The sequence below is a fragment of the Sciurus vulgaris genome, assembly GCF_902686455.1.
Source record: "Sciurus vulgaris genome assembly, chromosome: 3".
Taxonomy (NCBI): Eukaryota; Metazoa; Chordata; class Mammalia; order Rodentia; family Sciuridae; genus Sciurus; species Sciurus vulgaris.
In genome coordinates, this window is record NC_136463.1 from 118,870,007 (window position 1) to 118,880,049 (window position 10,043).

Genomic DNA, 10,043 nt, shown 5'->3' on the forward strand with positions numbered 1-10,043 from the left:
AGATATAAGTGCTGTGCTCAAAAGTCTCAGAGGAGTCCAACCAGACCAGGAGTCAAATCAGTGACTTAGGCACCAGGCATGTTTGTGAAGTAATCTTGATACTGCAGACTATTCCATCCACCAGTTGAATCTTAGGAAATGGCACTATTCAACATCATAAAGAGAAGTATGGGCTAGATAAGCCCTACCAAATGAGTGACTCAGAAAATCATGAAATATAATAAATCATTTCTTGCTATAAGCATCTAAGTCCTGGGGTAATTTGTTATTTAGCAGTAGAAAACTAGAACAAAATTTGGTACCTGTAAATGCATTGCTATGATAGTAAAGTTTCTAAAAGGTAGAGTACTTGAAATTCAGGTTGTACAGTGGACAGGAGCTATAAGGAACTGTTAATGAACTTTGAATGGCCTCAGGGAGACTATTGGAGCAATATGGACAATGAGGAAAATATTATTAGAGGCCAATATAATGAACAGTTGAGTTATATACAGAGAGACAGCTAGCAAAACTATTGTTTACAATAGTATGGAAAACATAAAATAAACCTCATGATCTCAGATATCTTGCTAAGGAGATTTACAGGTTCAAATTTTTCTACTTCCTAGGACAAAATGAAAGATTAAAGAGACAAACTGTCGAAGAAATTCTGGAAAAAATACTAAGATCTCAGGACATCTTTCCAAACTGTAAAGTAAAAAATAGAGATCACATGCAGGTCCTTCTTAGTAAAACATGGTCTGAGGGTGAAGGTGAAGTAAAGGGTGATGTGTAAAACCCTTTTTTAAGACTAAAGTTGTTTTTTCATGGTTTCTTTCATCTGAACAAAATGACTACAGAGGACACAAAGAAAAAATCTTCTTAGGAAAACCCTGTAGAATATATTTGTTAAAATATTAGGTTTCTGAAAATCTTAAGGGCATCTTTTTAACTTCATTGTGCTCTAGGTATACAAGAACTTATTTTGAAGATATTTATTGGTGTAGTGTTGTCTGTTGGAATGAGTTATAAATTAATACACATAAAGTCTACAAAGGTTTTAAAAGATTTATACCAGTTGGACTAGAAAAAGATAGTTACATTACAGAATAAAAGAGGCAGTTGAGTCTAATTTTCTGTATATAAAAATAAAGCTGAGAAAACTATTCAGTTACACACATAAGCAGTGTTTTATAGAATGAAAAGATAAATCCAATGTCAGAACCAAGAGCTTAGAGGGACTAGCCAGTGGGTGCTGAGAATCTTTTCCTTGTAACAGGTCTGGACTCCAGTCTTTTAAAATGGCCACATGTACCTGATTAGGTTTCAAAATCGCTATGGGTCATACATTGTCATATGCCTCCTGTTTTTCCCCTTTTTGAACAAACGTGTGTATTATTTTTTTATGACTATCTCATCATTGTATATTATGTGTGGAAAAAAAAAGAAATTTAGCTCTTAGTCACCAGTTAAGGTCCAGAGAAGCCATACATAAAGCAGTGTAATATATACTAGCCCTCATTTCAAGTGGAATGAAATCTTGGAATTCATAATAATACTGAAAGAGGATGAGATTGTGAGATTTAGAAGGGAGTATATTTTCTATGTAGAACAAATATAAACTATTTACAGTTCAAAGCAAACCATGATGGATAAAGATATCCACATCTTTGAAATGCTCTCATTGTCAGCCTTCTCTTTGAATTAAGTGGACTCTATTGTTCTTTAACCAATATAATTCAATGGAAATGACACTAGGCCTATTTAAACTCAGAAAACTTCTTCAACTCAATAAATAATGTGTAAAAACAGCCTACAGCAAGTATTTTATATCTAGTAGTGAAAAGACCAGAAATTTTCCCTGTGAGATTGGGAACAAGACAATGATACCCTGTCTTACTACTCCTATTCAACATCACACTGAAAATTCTAGTTAGTATAATAAAAAAAGAAAAAGAAACAAAAATTATATGTTTTGCAAAGCAAGAAATAAAATAACAATTTACATAATAAAGAGATAGAAGGTACAGACATTATAGAAATGTCTATAGATATATATATACACATTCATATCTCCTTGCTCAATTGGCTAAGAGGGCCTGGAAGCAATAATGTCTGTAGAGGGCTGGGGAGATAGCTCAGTCGGTAGAGTGCCCTGGGTTCAATCTCCAGCACCGCAAAAAAAAAAAAAAAAAAAATGTCTGTAGAGTAACATACTTAGGACTTAGATAGTAACTCAATGAAAGGCACCTGGGATTCTGAGAGAAATGCCTGATTTTAGGATTGAGCAGTAAATAAACATGATGAGTTTGGAACATACTATAGTAAAACTGCTCAAAAAAAGCAAACAACCAAAAGTATCCTATTATGATGGAATATGTCAAAGGGAACGGAAGCTGATTGAAAGTTCCCATTGGCCAAACCTGGAACAATTTGAGCAACGAAATAAACAAATTAGTATTTCATTATTAATCAATGTATAAACTACATATTTAGCTTCTATATTGATATAAATAAAAGATTTGATAAATAGACAAATGGAAAAAAATTTCCTGTACAGATAAATTCCAAGCAATTTATGTAAATTCCCTGTTCTTAAGGAGGTGGTCCCTAATGAAGACCAGGTAATCAAGGTAAACATCAATTATGGTAAATCACATTGATAGTGCATAACCTTCATAAACATAAAGGTATGCTTAGCACACATGTATCACATAACGTTGATGTCATGAAAAAGGCACTTTTCTTCTGTATCTTCCTCCTGAAAATACATTCCTTCAATCTGATCATGAGAAAAACATCAGACAAATCCAAGCTATAAAAAACCTGATGAGTACTCTTCAAAACTTTCAAGGTCATTGAAAAGAGGAAAGTCTGAGAAACTGTCAGTTATAGCCAAGAAGAACCTAAGGAGACATGCCTACTAAATGTTACGTGGTTTGCTGGATAAAATCTGTAACAGAAAAAAAATTACATAAAGGGAAAACTAAGGAACATGAATGAAGTATAGACAGTATTTAATGATAATGTATCAACAGTGTCTTACTAATTGTGACAAGTGTACCAGATGCTAATAATGAGGAAACCTGAGTATGGATTATATGGGAACTCTCTGCCATGTTCTTGATACTTCTGTAGATGTAAAAATGCCTTAAAATGGAAAGTTGATATTTTTAACGGAGCAAGTTAGGAAAACTTACAGAATGTGAACTGAAGTTAATGTAGAATATTAAGCAATAAGAATCAAGAGTGATGTTGGCATTAAGAGACACATAGAATGATGGAACAAGTATGTAGTCCAGAAATATACTCACACCAATATCATCTATTGATTTTCAGCAAAGTTGATAAGGTAATTCAATGATGAAAGCCATTTTCAGCAAATAGAAATAGAAGAATTGGATATCCATACACACATAACACAGAAAAATATTTTGTCTGTGTTTATAGAAAAGTAGATAAATACCCTTATATAGAGACATACAGAGAGAGAAATCAAAGGTCATGTTAACAATTTAAAAAAAAAAAAAAAAAAGCAATGTGTATACGAGCATTTTTTTCACTACTTTGGAAACTTTTCTGTATGTCTGAAAGTTCTAAAAATTAAAAATTTGGGGGGAAAAGATAATAATAGAGTCAAACAGAGAATGACAAATGCTGCACTACTGGGTTATAGTGATACATGACTATATTTCCAGCAACTCGGGAGGCTGAGATGGGGATCACAGGTTGTAGGCCAGCTTTAGCAACATAGTGAGACCTGTCTCAAAATTAAAAAATAAATAAATAAATGGATTGTGGATGCAGCTCAGAGATAAAACACCCCTGAGTTCAATTCCCAGTACCAACCTCCCACAAAAAAATAAAAAACTTCTTTATAGCACTTTTCCAAATGCCTTGAAATAATTAAATTTGACTGTATTAAATATTCTAGCCATACTAATTAATGGCTTTACTGTGAAACAAAAGGAAGTGGTAAGTGTTGACAAATATGTAAGAGATTAGAGTAAGATAATTACAGAATAAAAATCCATTGAGTTTAGCACAATGAAGGTCATTGGTGACTTAGAGGAAAGAAGTCTCAAAGGGCAGTGGGAATGGAAATGAATTGTAAGTAGAGGAGTGTAAATAAGCATTGAATAAGTAAAAACAGCCTACCAGTAACCTCCTTGAGGTGATAGATGGAGGATTGCTTCTTTTCTAGCAAAACAAAAACTTTCCTTTGGGTGCCAAAGGAAAGTTTCGGACTGGCAGATTTTGCATTGGTTGACTTCTATTTTTTAAATGGTGAATGAAGCAAAGGTCTTCATATGAAATTTAGTCTGGAGAAATTGAGAAGCCAGAAGAGTTGGAAAGTTAGCTTTTCAGATCATCATAGTAAGATTTCTGTGCTATTGTGGCAGTCCAGAATCAATTTGTAATATAATATTCAAATAACATGGAATATTCATGGATGTACATAAATTATTATTAATTAGGTAGCAGCATGTAAATTAAATATTTTGCAGGGTTTTTTTTTTTCTCATACCAAGAACATATATTTTATTTTTTTAACCCAACAATAGTTTTAATATTTAGTCCTAAATTCATTTTTTATTGGTTCTCTTTAGTTATAGAATAATACTTAAAAATAGTCAATAACAGATAAATGTAGAGTTTTGGACTTTTGATATTACCTGAAGAAAACAATTGCATGAAGCATAATAAAAGCAGTCTCAAAGTAGAAATTCCCACTTGAAATGTTACAGGTGTACCAGGGTTGCTCATCTCTTGTAGTTCCAGGGGCAGTTGAGTAGACCTAGAGCCCCAGCACTCCTAAACTAGACATTTCAGCAGGAAGCAACCTCAACTGTTGACCCTATAGGGCTGCACACATATTATCATTGTCTGATTGCTACAATGTGCAGAAACATGCAAACACCATCTTAGAAAGTGATGGGGCCACCTCAGAGGGAGACAGTACAGCAGTTCTGACCATTTCACTCAGCAGTGGGAGAGCTCATAAGAGAATAGCACCTCAGTGATCAGGAAGTGCTTCTGCTCCAGGCTCTTTATAGAAATTCCAGGTAATAGAAGGAGGCACAAAAGCTATTACAGTCTATGTACAATATAACAGCAAGAGAAAAGCCATATAGGGAAACAAAGGATCCAATCCAGGCTGTGATTGGAGGAAACTAAGAATCCTAAAATGTTTTCATTGTTTAATAAGAAAGAATAAAATTCAAAGAACTTGGCATTTTAATTTAGTAGATTGGAATGGGCAGTTGAGGAACAAAATAAATTTAACAAAAGAAAGTCATATTAAAGGCAGAAAGTAATACATTTTAAAAGAAAAGATGTCAAAGATTTTACACACACAAATATAAATTTCTAAATAGAGGAAAAATATTTCAAATAAAAACCAAAAATAAGTGAGCAACAGTTTCAGCAACAAGTAATGTGAAATTTTCCATAAAATCATGGCTTTCTAAGAAGATTTTAAAAATCACTAAAATTGATCCAAGACCTAGAAAACACAAATAATTAACTCCTGAAGACACTTGAAACGGTGTCAAAAATTAAACTCAACTTTCCTGTGTTGTACAAACTTTATAAAAACAGAAAATTCTGTCAAGGCTATCTGGTAGTAGTGGTAATTTTTCTTCTTTTGTGTATTTCAAAATTATTCTTATCAGTATGTGTGACTTTTGAAATCAGAAACAAAACATTAGCCAGGTGCAGTGGTGCATGCCTGTAATCCCAGTGGCTGGGGAGGCTGAGGTAGGAGTATCCCAAGTTCAAAGCCATCCTCAGCAAAAGTGAGGCACTAAGCAACTCAGTGAGACCCTGTCTCTAAATAAAATACAAAATGGGGCCAGGGATATGGCTCAGTGACTGAGTGTACCTGAGTTTAATCCCTAATACAAAAAAAAAAAAAGAAAACACTAAATTTTATTTTTGAAAGAAGTAGTCTTGGGCTGGGGTTGTAGCTCATTGGTAGAACTCTTATCTAGTATGTGTGAGGAGTCACTGGGTTCAATCCTCAGCACCACTTAAAAATAAATAATATAATGGTATTTAATAAAAAGAAAGAAATAGTCTTGATGATGCTTCTGTTACTATTATTAATTACTTTTGCATTTGGCTTTTATAACCCTACTACCTCATTAAACTAAAATCAAAATACAAGTTTTTAAAAAATCATCTTCCTTCTTCCAAGAAGAAATTTGCATCTTCTCAATGAATAAATATCATAATCTGCTGAAAGAAGTATACTTCCTTGGGAGTAGAAATTTGTTTAAGGACTTTATAAACAAATTACACTCCCAGAGGCCTGGATGATCGTAGGTGAACATGAACCACAGGAATTGTCAAATGAATCTGTTCAAGAGCCTGCCTCCAAGTCTTCCCTCATCGCTTAACTGTCAGATGACTGCAAGTGTTGAAATATGAACTCCCTCTGAAATCTAAGTTGTATTTTTGTCAGATTTAAATAGTTTCCAAGTTCTGACAAGGTAATGGGAAATTTGTTTTCTCTCCAAACATAATGAAAGTGTAAAGGAAAGATTCTGCTGCAGATGTGTGATGCATGCTGACAGACGACCCTAGTTGTCATCAGGGGTGTGGGCACACTAACATGCATGACAGAACAAACATTCCTCTATGGGTCTGCACAGTGATTGCAAAGAAACAACGAAGAAGGTAGGAATCACTTTCTTAACAGGAGAAAAACTAGGGAAAAAACATAATAGCACGATGAAAAGGGAAATGCTGGAGTCAACGCAACACACCCTCATTTTTTTTTTAATTTCTTCTTCCCTCTACTACAGTTTTTTAAACTGAACAACAGTTTTCAAAATGATCTAACACAAATGCTTTCAATTAATGGTGGACTGTAAAGATGTCAGTAGGTACTGAAGGAATGGAGGTGAGAACTACAGTAAAGCTAGTGAGGAAATAATTCCAAGGAATGCCTTACATCTTTAGCAAAGGAGTACCATGGGAGACAGATACCAGGGAATAAAACTGTTCCAGGGCCTTGAGGAATTTCAGCAGATGTGCTCCATGTAAACTCAATTCCTTTTCTGTGATGAAAAAGGAGTGCCTGCAAAAAAATTATCATTTCATGGTCGCCCATTTCTCAGACAACTGTAGAGATCCTGAGAGTTGGGATGAGGATGTGGGAAGTGATTAAGGGGGAAGTACCCCTTAATCCTTGGAATCATAAGTAAAGAAAATTATTTCATATGTGCCCTGAATATGCATTGCTATAAAAATGTTACAAAGACATATTTTAGAATAGTCCAACAAAAAACAACAGAAGGGTAGCCAGCCACTACAGATAGGAAGAGACCATTTGAAAATGGGGACTGACCATAAATTTTCCAATAAATTCTATGGGATTGGATTTAGACATATGCTATTACAGAATGATGAGAAGATATAATTTTATAACTTCTGTGAGAAATCATAGAAAACAAAATATAACCAAATGCTGCAAACAGTTTCCTGATTTTTAAATCAGGGAAAAACAGGAATTTATCCATTCCCCAAATATTTATTAAATGCAGAATGTGTGTTAGTTCCTATGATAAACTGGAAAATAGAACAATGAAAAAGAAACTTTATTTTCCCAAGAATTTGACAGAATAAGAAGTAGACATCAAGGTTGGGGAAAAATGAGATAACTCACTAGGGTTGAAAATTAAATACTACAATTTCTCTTAAAATTTTAACTTGTAAATAATAAATATATAAAGCTATACTAATATATAACATGCAAATTGGCATGGAATTCCTCATTAAGCCCAAATGTAAGACCTCATATGTGCTGTATAGTTTCTTGAAATAAACTGATGAAACTGTAGGAGTTCAATAAGACAGGTGACCTTGCTCCTATTTGAACTACTGTACTGTAAGCACACCAGTTAAGCATATCAATAGATCACATTGTCTATTTTAATAAAACACACACTAAAAATGAGGAAGAACTCTGAAAAGATTTTTGCAAAGTGGCCCACAAATGGAAGGCAATTCTCTTAAAGTAAGTATAACTGAATAGTTAGAAACTGATAGTGCTAAGATTGTTATTCTTTGGCATTTTTTATCAGACATTTATGAGTTAAAAATCAATAATACTCCCATCAGATCTAATATAGTCATGTATGTTAATAGTATTGATATTGACTAAACTATAATTATTAAATGCTAATGAGAAAGTTTTCTACTAAAACAAAAAAGAAAATAACTAATATTACATTCACCTCATTTTTTTCAATTTCCACAATTGGCCAAGTTTTATAATTATCTATCATATTTGTATTTTATTATATTTATATTTTAATACAGGTCATAATTTATACATTGTATTAGCTTTTCATCACTGTGACAAATTACCTGATAAAGTCAACTCAAAGGAGGAATGATTTATTTTCTCAAAATATCAGAGATTTCAGTCCATAGTTACTTGGTGCCATTACTGTGGGTTTGAAGTAAGGAAGAACATCAAGGCAAAAGGATGTATCAAAGCAGAGCTGCTTACCTCAGGGAGGCCTGAAAGCAGAGAAAATTGAGGCTGGGGCTGAAGGTAGCTCAGTAGCAGAGCACTTACCTAGCATGTGTGAGGAACTGGGTTTGATCTTTAGCACCACATAAAAATAAACAAATAAATAAATGGTACCTTAGCAAACAAATACACACATACACATATATACCATTTTAGGACATGTCTCTTGTGATCTACTTCCTCCAACCAGGCTCCACTTCCTACAGTTTCCATCAATTCCAAATAATGCCAGATTATAAATTCATCTATGGATTAAGGCACTTGTGAGGTTACAGGCCTCATGATCTAATAACTTTCCCAAAATGCCCCGCTCTGAACTTCTGCATTGGGGGATATTCTAGATCCATACCATAACATGCACAATTAAACACGTTAAATACAAACTCATGAAAATATTTTACTTTATGAGGCACAACATCAAAAACATTTTCTAAATAATAGTTCAAGGAAACCAATATCAATAATCAGGAACATGATAAAAGAGATATCTGGGGGACATTTGAAAAGGAATATAAACATGATTTTAAAAAAGTAGTAATCATTAGAAACCAACATGACTTTTCTAAAAATAAAGCACACAACTGACTTTGTCTTTTCAATATCATTCTCACATTTAGAAAATAGATTAAATATTACCATATTGTTTTGAGCAAAATACTCAGGAAAAAAATTAAAATGTGAATAAAATAGTAGATTAAGATGACATGCTAGGAAGAATAGCTTGTATGATAGATAACCAGAATAATCTTTCCAGCTCACTTCCTCTAGACCACAACCCAAATTTCTTTGATTACCCTGAGAATGAGGTCTACAATCCATTGATTCTACCACCCTTCACTGACCCCCAAGTGATGCCTTCACTACCCTATTTAGCCAGTTTAAATTTCACAGCTCAATCATTACAATCATTCTTACTAGGCCCTTAGCTCCCTTGGCTCTCCCTAGCTTTCTAAACTGACTTCCATCCTCTACACCTAAATCTATGCTTGAGTCTTAACAAGATTGCAACTGAGCTAGTCACAATCACACTATCCAGTATCACTTTAAATCCATGAAAACATATTCTTTAGTACCACCAAAGATCATATTATAATATTTGTACAAATTCTTGTTTGGTCACATTCTCACTCTCTTTAACAAGAGTCTCACACATTTTTGTCCTTTTCAGACATCGATAAGTTCTCTTCTATCCCTCCTTTGTTTTAATAAACTTGCTTCCAATTTAATTGAGATAACTGAAGTTATCACATCAACCACTTACATCTATGACCATAAACTCTACTTACCCTACTGTTAACATAGAGAATTGCCCAGATCCTAGATGCTACCTGTCAAGAATTATGACATGTTTAAGATTTTATTTCACTTTCAGTCTGAAAAGTTAGCTTACCAGAAGTCATGAGAATCTTGGTATGCACACAAAGCATAATTTATTACTCTAAGAAATTACAGTACCTCATTCATACATTGCTGGTAGAACTAAAAATTGGTATAACCACTCTGGAAAGCAGTATGGAGA